This window comes from Vicia villosa, linkage group LG1, assembly GCF_029867415.1.
Source record: "Vicia villosa cultivar HV-30 ecotype Madison, WI linkage group LG1, Vvil1.0, whole genome shotgun sequence".
In the NCBI taxonomy this organism is placed as follows: domain Eukaryota; kingdom Viridiplantae; phylum Streptophyta; class Magnoliopsida; order Fabales; family Fabaceae; genus Vicia; species Vicia villosa.
In genome coordinates this window covers 165,354,217-165,373,681 of record NC_081180.1, presented here as the reverse complement: position 1 = coordinate 165,373,681, position 19,465 = coordinate 165,354,217, and the positions used below count along the sequence as shown (strand labels likewise).

General features: G+C 31.3%; 1 long non-coding RNA gene and 2 other non-coding genes across 5 annotated transcripts; 1 reads left to right on the top strand and 2 right to left on the bottom strand.

The window, feature by feature from the left end:
* The first annotated feature begins 11,504 nt into the window (after positions 1-11,504).
* LOC131644602 (uncharacterized) lies at positions 11,505-18,286 on the top strand. 3 transcript variants are annotated; one of them, XR_009296569.1, is made up of 4 exons: positions 11,537-11,883; positions 12,380-12,527; positions 14,418-16,686; positions 17,584-18,286. It is a non-coding gene; the product is annotated as an uncharacterized LOC131644602 (long non-coding RNA). The 3 variants fall into 3 exon arrangements; XR_009296568.1 differs by lacking the exon at positions 17,584-18,286 and having other exon boundaries at positions 11,505-11,883; positions 14,418-15,602; XR_009296570.1 differs by lacking the exon at positions 17,584-18,286 and having other exon boundaries at positions 11,515-11,883; positions 12,380-12,826; positions 15,392-15,602.
* LOC131645280 (U2 spliceosomal RNA) lies at positions 16,495-16,690 on the bottom strand. The gene has a single exon (XR_009296913.1). It is a non-coding gene; the product is annotated as a U2 spliceosomal RNA (small nuclear RNA).
* Positions 17,540-17,700, bottom strand: LOC131645279 (U1 spliceosomal RNA). Its single transcript, XR_009296912.1, has one exon. It is a non-coding gene; the product is annotated as a U1 spliceosomal RNA (small nuclear RNA).
* Positions 18,287-19,465: the final 1,179 nt, after the last annotated feature.

The window sequence follows — 19,465 nt, the reverse complement described above, 5'->3', positions numbered from 1 at the left end:
ACCGTGTTGACGCATGGATAACACACCACTACCGTGTGAACGCACGAGTAACACACCAGTCCCGTGTAAACGCACGGGTAACACACCAGTATCGTATGTATTTATTGAAATTAGTATGAATTATCTACTTAGAATATTTTGAATTTCTCTTTTAATATCATTTCACATAATTTTTTTATCTATAATAATTTTTTTATCATTTCACATTTGTATGCCTATATCACATTTTTACACCTTACATTTATCTTCCCAATACAACTTTCTCTAACCCCATACTCAACATTTCCAATCAAAATATTTTAATACTTAAAACATTTTATTTTACCTTCTACAATTAATGATTGTTTTTAAATTTTTTATCATTCACTATCATAATAGTCATTTAATGAGTTTGATAGTAAGTGATTTTAAGGCCAATAATTTTGGTGACAGAACAAACTTAGCTAACATTCTCATTTAAGGAAATGATTTTATGAGAGGCCATTTTTAATAAATATTTTTTACAATTTTGAATTTTAAAAAGAAAATAATATAGAAGAAAATTTATGCTTCTAAAATAAAATTAATAATATTTTTTAAGTTATTTTTAGTGTATAAAATGTGATGTAAAAATAAGATTATGTTTTACTAAACTTTTTGTACACGAGAATATAAAGTTATTGATCAAAATATTGATTATTAACGGGACATGAAGTTGCTGATCAAAATATTGATTATTAACGGGACATGAAGTTACTAATGAAAATATTTTTTAAACTACACGGAGACATGAAGTTATTGATCAAACTAATATTTATACACGAGAACATGAAGTTATTGATCAAAATATTTATTATTAATGCAACATGAAGTTACTGATCAAAATATTTTTTTTTGTTAATTATACATTTAATTATTTTTTTTTCACGGGTAACCATATATTTTTTTATCTACTTAATATAAATGTAAGGTTGTCATGATGACAATCCTAGACACAAACCCTAACCTTTGCTTATGTGTCATCCTCATATATCTCCGTGCTTATGTGTCATCATCACGTAATTCTACCTATTTATAAAACCTCATTTTTAATTTAATACATGAATAAAATATATCATCCTCACAAATTAATTATATACCAATATATATTATTAACTCTTAAACTAATTTTTCTATTTTATCAATTGGAAGTCACTTTAAATAAAATATTAAATTATTTATATTAACAATAAACATATTAACAAAACACAAATATTTATTTATACTATTATATGTATTATATTATTCATTAAATTGATACAATATAAATAATAATAATAATAATAATAATAATAATAATAATAATAATAAGGGTTAATACTACTTTACCCCCCTGCCATATAAGCGAGATTCGGTTTACTCTAAAAAAAAAACTTATTGGACAAACCTTGCAAAATAAAGATTCCATCAATATTGACCCTGATCAGTTTTTTTGGCCAAGATTCTTAGAATCTTGCCTACGTGGCATTTTTGGTAGTGCTGACTGTACAACACATAAGCAATGTGGCACAGTCAGCACTGCCACGTGGAATTTATTTTGTTTTTTAATTTTTTTTTTTGAAATTTTTTTTTAAAATTAATTTTTTTTTTTAAAATTAATTTTTTTTTTTAAAAAAAATATTTTTTTTTAAAATTAATATTTTTTTATAAAAAATAAATAATATTTTTTTTAAAAAAAATTTAATATTTTTTTACGTTTTTAAAAAATATTTGACAGTACCTGCGGATTTACGTACGGATTTAAAAATACCTGCGGATTCACCAACGGATTTGACAATACCTGCGAATTTACCTACGAATTTGACAATACCTGGGGATTTACCTGCGAATTTGACAATACCTGCGGATTTACCTACGAATTTGACAATACCTGCGGATTTACCTACGGATTTAAAAATTCTGCGGATTTACCTACGGATTTGACAATACCTGCGGATTTAACTACGAATTTAAAATTACCTGCGGATTCACCTTTAAAAATACATGCGGATTTACCTGCGAATTTGACAATACCTGTGGATTTACCTACGGATTTGAAATTACCTGCGAATTTATATATAATAAAAAAAAATTTTAAAATAATAAAAAAAAACAGTAAAACAATTTTGGAAAAAAAATTAATAAAAACGTAAAAACGTAAATTTTTTTTAATTTTTTCCAATTTTTTATAATTCTTTTTCAATTTTTTTATAATTTATATAAAATAAAAACGTAAAAAAATATTAATTTTTTTTAAAAAAAAAAATTAAAAAAATCAACAAAATTAATAAAAAAAATATTAAATTTTTATTAAAAAAAAATTAATAAAAAATTTTTTCAAAAAAAAAAATTTAAAAAAAAAATTCCACGTGGCAGTGCTGACTGTGCCACATAAGCAATGTGCTGTACAGTCAGCACTACCAAAAATGCCACGTAGACAAGATTCTAAGAATCTTGGCCAAAAAAACTGATCAGGGTCAAATTTGATGGAATCTTTATTTTGCAAGGTTTGTCCAATAAGTTTTTTTTTAAAGGGGGTAAACCGAATCTCGCTTATATGGCAGGGGGTAAAGTAGTATTAACCCTAATAATAATATTGAGCCATAGCTATAAAAAAAATTTATAATAGCGAAGAAATAAAAAATTTAAATAGAATGAAGTAAAAGTGAAATAAGTTTTTATTTTATAGAATTTATTAATTAATGAAATATATTTTTAATTGAGTTGCATTTTGAGAATATATAATACTCAAATTTTCTTATTCATATTTTTTTCATAATTATAAACTATACAATTTTTAAAATTTTCAATAAGAAAATGATTTTTTTAATATTATTTTTATAAATGGAAAATGCTAGATTATATATCATTACAATACAATTAATTTTTAATAAAAGTAACATTACTTTATTATATATTTTATTTATATTTATGTAAACCACTTTTTAAATTTCTCTCCAATTTTATACGTTTTTTAAAAAATAAATATTTTTAAATTTAATTAAATTTTAATAATATATAATACTCAATTTAATTTATCATATTTTTTATAGAAAATTAGAGGTCGTAACGTTAACAATGTTACACTAAAACACCAATAAATTTTATGTTGGTGGTAACTCTTATTGCCAATATATATTATTAACTCTTAAACTAATTTTTCTATTTTATAAATTAGTAGTCACTTTAAATATTAACAAAACACAAATATTTATTTATACTATTATATTATTATATTATTATATTATTTATTAAATTGACATATAATGAAAATAATAATAATAATAATAATAATAATAATATTAATAAAAATAATAATAATATTGAGCCATAGCTATAAAATAAAAATAATTTTTTTCAGAATATAAAATAATTAATGTAATTTTTACATAAATTTTATAAGAATGAATTTAACATTTAAGCGTTAGAATATATAGCATTTAACAGTTACATAGAAGTTTAATAAAAATAAATTCTACAAAAATGTTTAATAATAATAAATTTAAATGTAACTGTTAAACGTTTTTTATTGACTTTTTTAATGCTATTATGTTCAATAAGAATTAAATTGAAGATTTCAACCGTGAGAATAAAAACTTTTTATCTTCCGCATTTTAACTTATTCCAAACAAAATTTATTAACTTACACTTTTTAGTACGTTACAATTTTTTTACTGTACATTTACCCTCTCATCATTGAATTCTATGTATTCATTACAAATACACCTTTAAAAATGGCGTTCAATCTCAATTTTTTTATATTTCTCCTTTTAGATTTGTTCTCTACATGTTCTCTTTCAAGAAATACTCATTCAATTATGTATATATGCTAATTATTGAATATATATGTTGATTTTGATTTTTAATCCCTTTATAAATTATAAACTACAATTTTTAGCAGCTTTTTAATTTTATATTATTATTTGTATTTATCTTTCTTAATCTTCATATTATCTTGATTGTTGATTAGTTAATATTTAATTTTGATTTGTAATCACTTTTTAGCAGTAATTTTGTAGCAGCAATTTTATTTTTGTATTGTAACTTTTGTTTATCTTTCTTAATTTTCATATTATCTTGACTATTCATTAGTTAATATTGTATGATACTAACTAAAGTAACTTGATCTTATCTTTATATTGTTGTTTCAATTGCATCTTTAGTGTTCAAGAAATCGATGATAAATGACATCTTAGAGGTAAGTTTGGTCAAACCATTTTAATTGCATCAACTAAATTTGAAATTATAAAGTTAAATTATACTAATATGCCGATAATAATTATGTTTATTTAATATATTTGTTTTTATTATTTTATTTTCAATATCTTTAATATATTTATTCATTTTATAAAAAAGAATCATATATAAGATTATTTTTAATCAAATAAATATATTGAAAAATTGTTAATATATTGTTTGAGTTTATTTCAGAAGAACAACAGGAAGAGAAGAAATGTAATTTTGAAGAATTTTCTTTTCCATGTCTTTTTCATTCTCCATTCTTATTATATCATATCTTATTATATCATATATTATATATGTGATTTGAACAATTATTATTTTATTATTTTTAGATTTACAAACTTTAATGGAGGTTTTGGCTACTATATTATTTTGGGTTACTTTCTATTTGCTATAATTAACCGAAAAAATAAAAAAGGTATGAAATTTTAAGAATTTTTTTACTGTCTTTCTTTTCACTCATCATTTTAATTACATCTTACAAGTAATTTAAACCATTAAAATTTAATTTTTTTGGTTGAAATCACATATCTATAATATAAGAAAATTAATGATTGTGGAAAAGTCCAAAATACCCTTATTTTATTTTTTGCCACCACATTAAAATTGTGATTTTTTGGTCTTTGTACCATAAATTTCTTAACTTTATTATTAAAATAATACAACTATTATATTTTATCAAACTTATCAAATCTCTCTATTCTTTATTTTTTTCTCTTTCATCACTTTCTCACTTATTTCTTCCAAAAAAACTTTATTATTGATATATATTTTTTTATATACGAAAAATGGTATTTATGATCGAAATATTTTTTAGTCAAAAGTGATATACGAAAGTTTAATATTGATCCAAATATTTTTGTAAATAATACTTAAATAAAAATAATATTTGTATACGAAAAAAATCTATTATTTACGGAAAATGGTATTTATGATCCAAATATTTCTTATTCAAAAATTATAAAGAGAAAAAATCTAATATTGTTCTAAATATTTTTATATACGAAATTTACTGTTGATCCAAATATTTTTGAAAATGATACCTAAACAAAAATGAAGTTTGTATACGGAAAAAAATCTATTATTAATCTATATAGTTTTATATGCGAAAAATGTTATTTATGATCCAAATATTTTTTATTCAAAAATGGAATAGGCCAAAAAATCTTTTATTGATCTAAATATTTTTATATACGAAAATTTGATATTGATACAAATATTTTTGTAAGTGACACCTAAACAAAAATAATATTTGTATATGGAGAAAACCTATTATTTATGAAAAATGGTATTTATGATACAAATATTTTTATTCCAAAATGATATACAGGAAAATAATCTACTATTGATCTAAATATTTTTATATACAAAATTTACTATTGATCCAAATATTTTTGTAAATGATACCTAAACAAAAATGAGGTCTGTATACTGAAAAAAAATCTATTATTGATCTAAATATTTTTATATACGAGAAATGGTATTTATGATCAAATATTTTTGATCCAAAAATGGTATACGGTAAAAAATCTATTATTGATCTAAATATTTTTTTATACGAAAATTCAATATTAATCCAAATATTTTTGTAAATGATACCCAAATAAAAATAATATTTGTATTATTATTTACGAAAAATTTTATTTATGATCCAAATATTTTTTATTCAAAAATGGTATATGGGAAAATTTCTACATTTGATGTAAATATTTTTATATACGAAATTTAGTAATTAACCAAATATTTTTGTAAATGATACCTAAACAAAAATGAAGTCTGTATACGGGAAAAAATGTATTATTGACCTAAATATTTTTATATACGAGAAATTGTGTTTATGATCAAATATTTTTGATAAAAAAAATGGTATACGAGAAAAAAATATATTATTGATCTAAATATTTTAATATACGAAAATTTAATATTGATCCAAATTTTTTTGTAAATGATACCTAAACAAAAATAATATTTGCATACGGAAAAAAATCTATTATTTACGAAAAAGGGTATTTATGACCCAAATATTTTTTTAATTAAAAATGGTATATGGGAAAAAATTTATCATTGATTTAAATATTTTTATATACGAAATTTACTATTGATCCGAATATTTTTGTAATGATACCTAAATAAAAATGAAGTCTGTATATGGGAAAAATATATTATTAATTTAAATATTTTTATATACCAGAAATGGTATTTATGGTTAGATATTTTTAATCAAAAAATGGTATACGGAAAAAAATCTATTATTGATATAAATATATTTATATATGAAATAATCAATTATTTATCTTATTTTTTTTTCTTTTTTAACATTTTTATTTAAAATAAATGATGTATCCAAATTTGCGTAACCGAACAGAAACCGTGCGTATGCACGGGTTTCTTGCTAGTTTTTGTATAAAAAAAGAGGTTGTGTCACAATTGACTATAGGATAGAATTCTAAATTGGAAAAATTGTCTGAATAAGTGAGGATATATGATTTATGAGATTAGTCATTGTTAAAAAGACACATTTATAGTTTTTTGTTATTGTTAATCAAATTTTGTATATCATTGCTTTTGTAGTATTGATATAAAATTTGAAAATTTCTTTGCCAACCTCCCAACCTTCTAGCTCACCTCTGGTGAAAAACCCAGAATACCCCTGACTTCGGAAATGAACTTCCGAAATGCAAGAAAAAGGTGTTTTCGGAGATGCATTTCCGAAAGCGCCTTTTTTTTAAAAAAATTTGACTTATTTCGGAAATGCACTTCCGAAAACAGCATTTCGGAAGTTCATTTCCGAAATACTGCGCGTTTTGCAGATTAAGCAAAACAGCCCCCTCCCCCAAATCATTTACCCTAATCTTCTTCAAACTCAACCCTAAAGAGATTTTTGTGCAAACCAGTTCCAAGCTACCTCAAAGGCTCCATCTACTTGCTCTATTACATTCTAAAGTCCTCCAATCTATTCAATAGGTAAGCATTTTGATTTTAAGATCTAAGATTATAATGTATTTTAGGGTGTTTAGAAATAGCAAAAAATGTATTAGGTTAGGTTTATACTGATATTTAGGATGTTTAGAATGTGTATACATAGGTTTGAATTTTGATTTTGGGGTCTGCCATTGAAGGTTGCAGAAAAGCTCTGCGCAAGGGTGTTTCGGAAGTTCATTTCCGAAAACACCTCCATCCCAGTTTCGGAAATGAACTTCCGAACTGTATCAGAAGTGCAATTTTTTTTTGTTTTTTCATTTGTCTGTCTCGCATATTAATCGATTTCGATTTCGATTGTTTACAGGAACATGACAGGGAACCAGCCAGCACGCATCAGACAGGGGAGGGAGTCCCAGACTGCATCGGCTAGACGCGAGCGGGCGGCGGCGCAGCTGGCGTCGACAGGCGGGCGGGGTCGGGGACGCCGTGTGCGCGTTCAGCAGGACTTGGTGGAGAGTTCATCTCCTTCAGGCTATAGGAGTAGGCTGGCTCGGGTATCTTCTTCCCGCCAGCGAGAGGAGGAGGATGATGATGATGATGAGGAGGAGGAGGTCATACCGGATGTTGACCCTCCAGTCGGGGAGCAGGAGGAGCAGGAGGAGCAGGAGGTGGATAGCTATCCGGGAGGGCCTTTTGACACTTCCCTGCTGATTCACTACCAGGATCACGTCGCTCGGCGGATCTGGGAGGGAGAGGTATTTTTTTTAACTTAGCCGTTTATTTGTCACCATTTTTTATAATTTTACCGTTTATTTCTCGCTTATTTGTTTTTTTTTTGTAACAGGAGAGAGAGCCATTGAAAATGGTGAACCACTCCAGGAAGATTTTCGGTCTGTTTAAACCAGCAGCTGAGTGGTTTAACGACCATGTGCGAGGTTCAGGGCTCAGCGGGCTCTGCATGACGGGGTACACCACCATCAGCACCGGCATGCAGGGGGCATTTGTGGAGCGCTGGCACAAGGAGACGTCATCTTTCCACCTGCCGGTTGGGGAGATGACGATCACCTTGCATGACGTCCAGTGTCTTCTCCACCTGCCTATTAGGGGGCCGCTGTTGACCCACTCCAAGATCCAGAGGGTGGAGGCCATTGAGTGGATGACGCTCTATCTGGGCATGGAGGAGGAGGTTGCTCACTTTGAGTGCGCCACGACTTGTGGGCCTCATGTCCGGTTCACTACACTGAAGATCTATTTTGAGTTCCACCTGGACGCGGCGGCCGAGACCGAGGAGGCGGGTGACGAGCTATTCACACAGTATCACCGCGGCTGCGCTCTCCGGTGCTGGTACATGCATGTGGTAGGCGCTGCATGCTTTGTGGACAAGAGCGCCAGGTACGTCGACGTGACCTACCTCCGCTATTTCATGGACCTGGATACCGTTCACCAGTGGAACTGGGGGGCAGCTACTCTGGCATATCTCTACCAGAAGCTGAATGAGGCCTCCAACTGGCGGACGAGGCAGCTGGTCGGATCCTGCACTCTGCTTACGGTACGTTTGATTTTAACACATTCTCGTATTTATTTATTTATTTATTTATGTTTCGTATTTAATTTTAATACATTATCTTGTTTCTGTTTCAGAGCTGGATCATCTCCTACTTCTCCCGCATCCACGGCTTCCACATCGATCCTGAGTATGTGGACCCCATGCCCAGGGCCGCCAGATACGTTCTCCAGAGGGGGAACGATGCGGTGGGACCATACCGCCTGTACCTGGACCGCACGATGCACGACGACGTCACCTGGAGGCCGTTCGCCGACTACGCTCAGGTTGTCCCCTTCGACGGGGTTGCTCTATATTCAGGCTGGTTGGCATGCGGGACCAGCATCATGGTTCGGTATCTCCCGGAGCGGTGCATGCGTCAGTTCGGATTCGTGCAGATCATACCCAGGTCACCCTTCGAGGCTGCTCCTGACACAGTGACCAGAGTGCAGCTCACTGCCATATGGGAGCATTGGGAGGATCATGTGGTACCGGAGGAGTACCGTCGCATGCGGGTCACCCAGGACTGGCACAGTGTGGAGGGGTACGTCACATGGTTCTACCGGGTGTCCCATCCTCTCTTGAGACCCGACGTTCCCGGCGCTCCTAGGCCAGCACACGAGGAGATCCTGGAGAACCAGCAGGCTGAGGATGATCACGCCATTGATCTCATGCCGATCTGTCAGCGGATATCGATGATTGGGCGGGACGCGTTGGATCGAGGTATCGTGGAGCGGGGCGGTCCAGAGGCAGTCGCGGTGATGAAGATGATCGTCCTTGATGCGGACCGTGCGGCGACATACAGGCGGCAGAGGAGGGCCCAGGGTGAGAGGGTTAGGCACACGCAGTAGTGGTCGGGTTTATTTATTTTTTGTTTTCGGATTGTATCTTTAGCACACTATTTTTATTTGTTTCGGTTTGTATATATTATTTTCATCGGATTAGTATTTTTTTTGTTTATTTATCATATTAGTGTTTTCAGTCTATCTATTGTTTATTTTATTTGCCGGTAACGTTTAATTAAAATGCGGTTGCGTTTAAGAAAAAACATAAAAAAAAACACAGTTTCTGCATAATTCGGAAATGAACTTCCGAATTCACCCCCCATGAGGTGTTTTCGGATGTTCATCTCCGAACGCACCCCCATGAGGTGTTTTCGGAGATGAACTTCCGAATCAAGGAAATTTTTTTAAAAAAAAAGCGCTTCGGAAGTTCATTTCCGAAGCAGGGGTAGTTTGGGAATTTCGCTGGAGGTGACCCCCATAGGGAGGTGGGTAAAGAAATTTTCTAAAATTTTGTATATCATGTATAAGTGGATGTGTTTTGGATTTGGTCAAACAGCCTGACTCTAATAAAATATTTCACAAAAGGAATGATATACAAAACATTTATTTGTATTTTGTATATCATATATAAAATCAAGGAAAATTTATGATTATTTATAAGTGTATGTGTTTTGGATTTGGTCAAACAGATTGACTCTAATAAAAGTAAACGAATTTATTATTATATTGCACCATATAAAAGATATATCAATTTTTTATTTTAAAAAAATATATAATTTATTTAAAACCATTGTTTACTTTTGTGCACCCTTCAATATGAAAATTAAAAAAAATTAGACATATATTTAAAGTTTATCTCTAAAATTTTAATATGAATGAATATTTCATTTGTTTATCCTAATAAAATAATATATTACAATCCAGAATCTTATACAATTACTTACGGTTACATCATTATAAGTTTATTTATTTTTTTAATTTTAATAAATTAATAATTTTCCTATTTCAATGTATAATATAAAATTTATTTCTCATCCTCATTTGATTTGACATTTAAATTATTGCTTGAAATTTTTAACTGTGTGCATAAAAACTCTAATAAATATAAATTAATTTCTCATAGTTAAAAATAAAAAATAATATTTCATTATCACTAAATAATATTATCTATTAACAAATACAATAAGTTGGATAGTTTTTTTCCTTTTTTTATTGAACATAAATCAATTCATAGTAAATAAAATAAACTTAAAAGAAATATTTATCTTATTTAAAAAAAAAGAAGAAGACATTCAACTAATATATTATAATTGAATGAGTATATTTAAAACTTAAAAAATTACCTTATTATTGAAAAAATAATTGACTGAGTATATTTAAAACTTAAAAAATTATCTTATTATTGAAAAAATAATCGAATGAGTATATTTTTAAACTTAACAAATTATGTATTATGGGATGAGTGAGTAGTAAAAAATTATTATAATATAAATGAGTTGTTATTTACAAATCGTATATAACAAAAGATAAATATAAATAATATAAGAATATCCAATCATAAGTGAATAAAATATAATGTGATAGCACTATTAAAATAAAATATGATATTTAAAATTTATTGAATAATATAAAAACTATCTTCAATTATTTTTATTTATTTTAAAAAATTGAAAAATGTGTCTTTTACTAATTGAACAAACAAAATTTAACTCAGTATATTTAACATTATAATATTTAACGTTTATCAATAAACCACTATATTTATAAATTTTATAAAATTTGTATATTTATAAATGATATAAAAAATTTATTTTCTATAATAAATTAATACTAAATATAAACACAATTTCACATTTAAAAAATTATTTATATATGTTTATATTTACTTAAATTGATATTTTAAAATTTATAAAATATTTTAAAAATATATTTTAATTAAACCCGTGCGGGCTATATAATCTAGTTAAATAAATGGATTACTCTACTTGCCTAACCCCATTTATTTATAGAGTACACGTGGCATAATACTAGTGAATTGAATGGATGTGCTTGAGAGCCACTTGAGCAAATCCACACTTCTTCTTTCTGCTCTCACTCACCCTTCATTCTCTACTCAACCATTCAAATTCAATTCATAGTACTTAAAAGAAAAATCAAAGTTTTGAGCTTAACAACCATGTCATTATCTATATCTACCACCATAACCACCAGTGGTCACTACTCAAACCAACTCTAAGCAAAACCCAAGTTGTTTTCTTCAAGAAACCATTTTTCTTGTAGCTTCTCAAATACCCATTTTGTCAAAATCGTTCCTTTTTGTGGTTAAAGCTTCATCTGATGTTGGGTCAGAAGCACTCAAATAAGGAGAAGAAGAGAAGGCTTACGACTATACAAGTAAGAAAATTGTTTTCTTTCTGTCCTTATTACGTTTTTTAACAGTTTTCCTTCATTTCCTTCATTCATCTTATCCATGGCATTTCAGAATGGAAGTATTTTGTTCAATCTGCTATAGAGACTGAGTACTATTTCGTGTCTAGAACTGTTATTTCGCATATATCATTGTTGGGCATTTTATAAATTTTGGTTTGCAACATATATAATCATGTAAACATACAAAAAAGCATAATGTTGTGCTCGATTAAATAAACATTTTCCTTTATTACTCAAATGCTTATCAAATTAAGAAATAAAGGATTGGTGACTTTGTTCTTGTAACAACAAGATAGACATGACATTTTTATATGAAATTGTAATCTGCAACGCCTAGTTTCAGGCAAAAAAAAGCTTTAATTTCGAAACGTCCTATTTGCGGAGCATATCTAGATTAGAATAAAACGAATTAATGGTATCTTCCTGATAATCCTAATGTCCATTGCTTTCTTGTTTAAAGGAATGCTAATACGAGGAAGCATTAGAGAAATTTGAGTCAGTTTTGGGAACAAAGCCAGAGCCTGATAAAGCAGCAGTGGCAAGTTATAATGTTGCTCGTTGTTACTCAAAGCTTAACCAGCTATATATGTTTGTTCACTTTACAAATTGTATGTGCTGCATTACACTACTCTCTAATTGGTTTTGGATCAGTTTTTTGAGTGTCCAGTAATCCCTCTAATTCTGTAGATTAGTGTTATAACATGTCAAAAGTAGTTGGGGAGTGCCGGGGACAAAGTAAGCCATTTAATACAAATTTATATCCATTAAGTCCCACATTGGCTAGAACATCACACAAGCAAGTGCTTATAAATGTCTTACATGCTAGTTATTTCGCCTAGCTGAGTAGCGCCAGCTTGTGACCCATGTGGGGGCATCAAGGTGATGGAACATGGCTAAGGCTTAACAGGTTGGTCTGGCGGTTGCACCATGCTAGCCTGCCCGCTCCAAGTTGCGAGTTGACCCACGGGGCTTGTATGAAGGCACAGGTCTTGTGGGTCTTCCTGAGGCTGGTCTCACAGAGCAGCGAACACTTCCTACTCTTAACAGTGCCACGGGGCTTGTATGAAGGCACAGGTCTTGTGGGTCTTCGTGAGGCTGGTCTCACAGAGCAGCGAACACTTCCTACTCTTAACAGTGCCACGGGGCTTGTATGAAGGCACAGGTCTTGTGGGTCTTCGTGAGGCTGGTCTCACAGAGCAGCGAACACTTGCCTGCCCGCTCCAAGTTGCGAGTTGACCCACGGGGCTTGTATGAAGGCACAGGTCTTGTGGGTCTTCCTGAGGCTGGTCTCACAGAGCAGTGCCACGGGGCTTGTATGAAGGCACAGGTCTTGTGGGTCTTCGTGAGGCTGGTCTCACAGAGCAGCGAACACTTGCCTGCCCGCTCCAAGTTGCGAGTTGACCCACAGTGCCACGGGGCTTGTATGAAGGCACAGGTCTTGTGGGTCTTCCTGAGGCTGGTCTCACAGAGCAGCGAACACTTCCTACTCTTAACAGTGGAGGGATCACAGGCTGCTGCTCCTCCGGCCCACAACACCTGGTGAGTTTAGCCCCCGAACTATCTCTTTTTTTGGTTCATACTAGGGTGCCAGCCCTGCCATGTCTCTCACATTTAAGTATAGATCTCAATTTTTTTGTTACCACATTAGCATAATCTTGTTTTATGTACTAGTATATGATATATAAGAAACTTATGATCAATAAAACTGTCCATTTCCATCAATACTTTTAATAACACCAATATCACACCTCAATAGCTTTTTTATGTTTCTTTAGTTCACAGCTCAAGCCACTTTTATCTGGTCCCTCCAATTTGTCACTCGTAGCTTGAATAAAAAAGAGTGTGCATGGTAATGTTACTTAGACATGGTTTGAGCATGTTATATTCTTTTCCTTGTATTATTTTTTGTTTGTGTGATGCTTATTTATGTAATGCCACGGGACTGTAATTTCTTATTCTCTCTTTGAGCTTATGATTGCAGGGTTTGATATTACATTTATATTTTTTAGAAGAATCACCTCTTTGAATATATGACTTTAGTACTTTGAGATTAGTGATATCATATCATGCTCAAATAATGCATTATAAGCTTTTCAAATAATCTATCTAGCTACTTAAATGACTTTTCGCCTATAGTCATGACTTATGGCTAATAATTACATTCATTATAATGATGATTAATCTCAACATTTTGAATATGACTTTAATACACTTTGAGATTAGCGATATCATTTCATGCTCAAAGAAGGTAATTGGAGGCCTAATTAGTGAAGATTGTATGATCAAGTTATTGTACATAACATGAGGTGTCATTTGATATATATGAACTTGAAAATTCTTTTTTGAAAAGTAAAACAGTGTACTTTATGTATGATCCATAATGTTTGAGATATGACTGAATAAAAAAGTTCAGTAAATTCTGATTTGAAGATTTGTGATGAAGATGTAATACTCTTGGTCATTGTTTCTATCTTCATCCCCGCGGTTTTGATTTGTAGAAGCATCAAAATTCGAAGAGCAAAAGAGTTACAAAATGGTCAAAAGGAAGCAGGTAAAAAAAGGAAATTTTCATCTTTTTACCAAGTGGTTGTTGATGCTGATAAAATAGTCATTTGGATGAAGATGATTTAAGTGGCCATGGTGGTAACAGAAAGGTTTGTCGAGTCCCGTTGAAGAGGGATGGTTGTGGCTTTGAAGCAACTGAAGAAAAGAATATTTTAGAGAAAATCAGATATAGAACTATACTTGAACTTTATGCTTGTTTTTAAAGGAAGAATCAATCTTTTAGTTTTGAGTACATGCCATATGGTAATCTTTTTGAAGCTCTTCTTAAAAATATAAAAGATGAGAATGTTGCTTGGGATTGGAATCAGGGGTATAAAATTGCTTTGAAGGGTGCAAAAGGGATTTGCTATTTCCACCGTGATTGTTCTCCACCTGTTATTCATAGCAGCATCTTGCTTGGTAAAGATTATGAGGCAGAAATTTCTGAATTTGGTGTTGCATGGTTTGCTGAAAAGTCTCAGATGGGTTATAGCTTTTTGGCTGGCACACATGGTTATATTGCTCCAGGTATGTTTTGATATTGCTTTCAACAACAAATTTCAATATATTGTTTTTAGTTTCATTACTTCTTCATTGGTTTTGGATCATTTTGCTAAGTGTATCTAATTTGTATATAGTTTTCTAAATAGATTTAATCATTCTATATATGTTGTGTGTAATTCAGTCCAATAATCACTTTATATATGTAATATAACGTCGGCAACATTATTTTTGAGTCTTATAACATTTAAGAAAGCATGTTCCAACTTAATATTACACTATTTTGGATCCATTTAAGTCCCGCATTGGCCAGAACATCACATAAGCAAGTGTTTATAAATGTCTTACATGCTAGTTAGTTCGCCGAGCTGAGTAGCGCCAGCTTGTGACCCATGTGGGGGCATCAAGGTGATGGAACATGGCTAAGGCTTAACAGGTTGGTCTGGAGGTTGCACCATGATGGCCTGCCCGCTCCAAGTTGCGAGTTGATCCACAAGACTTTGTGCGAAGGCACGAGTCTTGTGCGTCTTAGACAGGAGGGTACCGCGTGAGGCTGGTTTCACAGAGCAGCGAACACTTCCTACTCCTGACAGTGGAGGGATCACGGGCCGCTGCACCTACAGCCCACAATACCTGGTCAGCCTAGCCCCTTGAACCATCTCTTTTTTTGGGGTTGGGTTGGGGTTCATTGATCCATATACCTCTTGGATCCTTTATCATACAATCAATAATTTCACTTAAGAGTTTGGCATTGTCCTTCAAAAAAGAAAGGCAAACAATATTGAACCTCCATTAAAATTTTTCAGACATTAAGTTTCATTATGCAGACTTGCTAAATATTTTAACTTAGTGACTACACATCAATACATTACTCACATTTGACAGCACAACCTACTTTGTAAATTAGCATGTTGGCTTATAACATTTTCTATACTAGTGTTCCTAACTGGTAGTTTGGTTGAAGTGAACACCATTTTTATGTCCACTGTTTATCATTTATTCAAACAAAATCATTTCTAACAATCTCTAGAGGCTGGTGATTTTTTTTTCTATACTAGTGCTCCAAATTTGTATGATCAAGTTATTGTCCTGTTTACATTACATGAAGGGTCATTTTGTGTATATGAATTTCAAAATCCTTTTTTAAAAAGTAAAACAGTGTGCTTTTGTTTGATCCATAATGATTAAGTTAAAATGTTCAACATCAACAATGTACACCATATTTTGGGACTGAATATCAGATGCAGAACTGTCTAACAAAAAAATTGACAGAGCGTCCGGAAAATGATTTGAGAGAATGCTTACAATTTTACAAGTAAAACTACTGGACTCAATTGATTTCTCTGTCCTTTTTCCGATTTTCTGAACAATTTTCCTTCTTTTATCTTGCCCTTGACATTTCTGAGTGACATTTGAGTTGCAGTATATTCTTCAAGAACACATCACTCAAGAGTTCTTAGTATGTAGAAAAATGTAAAAGTGCAACACCAAAGTGACACTTTAAAGACAAAAGAAATTGAACGAGTTTTGGTGGGGTGTGCCAGGCTATTGCAATAGTGCAACACAAAAGCGACACTTGAGAGACCCAATAGCAAGCTATTGTAGTGGACTCTCCCCCTCAAGAAATAAATTTAATATCGTGTGGACCATTGGCCCACATATCAGATATTAAACTGATAAGAACAGATACTACACTTGATCTTAGCCAAAAGGCCGAGAAAGGTATGAATTGAAATTTATGCTAGTTGTGTATTTTATATCTGACATCTACTATGTTTCTTCCTTCACTAACCGAGGTGGGACTCTTATGCTGCAACTTGGAGACTACATATTTCCATTTCCTTTCATAACTACAGAATTGCTATTTTGCTAACATGTCACAATATAAATCCAAGATCTCTATTGATCCTAAATCCTTAATATGGGCTAAACAATTAAATGGTGAGTTAAACATCCTTAATGCAAAGGACAAGCCGAGGAGTTTTAGGGGCTTTGATATTAATGGCTAGGTACAAGTATTTGTAGAATTCGTTAAAAAAAATACATCAATAAATCGTTCTTATCACTTCCATTTGCCTACCTGACAACATCACAGGTACTGCATATGTTTATGTCGAAACAACATTTACCCCATTCCTTATTTTTGCTTCATGTTAATTTTGCATAATTATTAAAAATTTCTTCGTATATGTTACCTCCTCTCTCATGAAACATATTATTTGGAAGTCATATTCATTCCAGACAGCAAATTGTTTACATCTATTTGTTCCATTATAAGCTCCACCAATGCTGATTTGTCCATATTTCAATTCATTTATAATATCGGTTTCGATATTAGGAACTATTATTATGAATGAATGTTAACTATTTTAAAGAATGTATTCATTCTGTTTCATAAGTTTTTCAACAAAGAACTAGTTTTAAGGATCACTTCTCTCTTTTGATAAATTGCTTCTCTGTTGTCCTCTTGATCTGTTTAGCACATTCTTGAAGTATGGTTCTTAACTCAGGATCTGAGATTTTTAACACGTTTTGCCATTGTAGTAAGAATCTTATGATACAATTCCAAATTGCCATTGTAGTAAGAATCTTATGATACAATTCCAAATTATGATGTAGGTTCCACCATGTGGATAGACCTTAGGATAGCAAGCACCCCCTCCTAAATGCAATGAAGGTCACTCTCCTAGGCCATGGTCATTCATGATCAACCATTGACCCCTTCCAGGTAAGTATGTTGTAATGGAGCTATTCAAGTATTTTTATACTCTTGCTTCTCTCAATACCTTTCACCTTCTTTCGATGTGGGACTCAACTATTAGAAGGCAATGTATTTCCCAACTTGTGTAAGATTGATCGACAAAAGGGTGCACGCTGAAGGTGTAACTTGGAGTCGAAGACAGCAGAGCATGTGCTGCTGCAATATAATAAGAGCATTCAGACTGTTGCTAAATAGGAACGCTGGAGAGAAAATCGGTCACATATTAAATGCACTGTCAAAGGAGAAAAGTAGTATTGGCTATGGGCTGCAAGTTTGTACTTTTTGTCGGATATATTACCTATTTTTATTCAACACTCCTTTAAATGGTTCTTAAGAAAAACCTGGTTTGAATTGTAAGTGCTTATTTTAAGCTATCATATTTGCTGCAGGTGAAGTAAATATCTCCTTGTGAGGTTTGTGCTTCGTTGGATGGAATGATGAATCCATTGCTTTAGAAACATACTATTGAATATAGGCTACAATCTGTTCCATTTAAAATCCATGCTTTCTTAAACCCAAAAGTCATGTTAATTTTAATGCTTTCTAAAAATTATTATATCTATCTAACTTTCTTAGTCAACATAATTGTGTTTATATATATATATATATATATATATATATATATATATATATATATATATATATATATATATATATATATATATATATATATATATATATATATAATGCTTACATCACGAGCAGCCCATTATGTTAGTATACACTTGCCTCTTGTTCCGCTTTGATAGTGAATTTCCTTTTCATTTCCTCCACCCACCATTTTAAACACGTTGGCAACAAATTTAATTTTATAGTCCCAATACTTGTGATTAGCATATTCTTTTAAGTGTCGGTGGGTAATGATGCTCATGTTGTCTTGCCTTGAGTGGCCATTGTCCTCAAAAACCACTCGTGGCACAAACAACACCAACCACTTCTATACAATGATATTTTATTTATTTATGTGGCTTCAACTAACTCACGTGAATTTAATACTCTTTATATGTATGTTTGGTTCAACCCCCTTAAACATCACTACTAGCACTGGAAATTTCCCCGAATCTAACCAGTAACCACCACACTCCAAAAAATAAATATTTGGCACTTATAAAAGGGACAAGCCGCACGAGCATCATTCTCAACACTCTTGCTAGCTTTAGTTAATTACTTCCATTCCATATGGCAAAGGAAATCAAGTTCTTTGCATCATTTGTTGATGAGTTTGCACCAGCACCTATGATTCCACTTAAAAAGGCTTCACATGCTCCGGTGTTGGAAACTATTGCAGAAGAAAAAGAGGCTGAAGATCATTGAGTTCATTAGCAGCTATACTTTTGTTAAGTAATTTTGTTCACTTTCATTTCTTGTACAGAATTTATGCAGTTCTACAATCGACCAAGTGTTTTTATTGTCGAAGTAGTAGTGTTAGGTATATTAAAGGTTTTGTTTGCTGATTAATTGATCTCTTTGTATGATTTTTATTAATTGTGTAATCAAATTTTGGTTAGATAATCTTTCATCAGAAATTTTTATAATTCTGTGTTTTATATGGACTAGCCTTCGGAGAATTTTAAGATGGATTTCACAACTAAATGTTGGAAGTCAAAAGATAATAATATCTAATTCATCATCATTGTATTTGTCACCATCAGAGGAGGACTACATGTGAGAGGAGAAGGAAAACACACAAAATTTGTCCGAGCATTTATAATTTTCGTCTTTATTGTTATTTATTTTTTA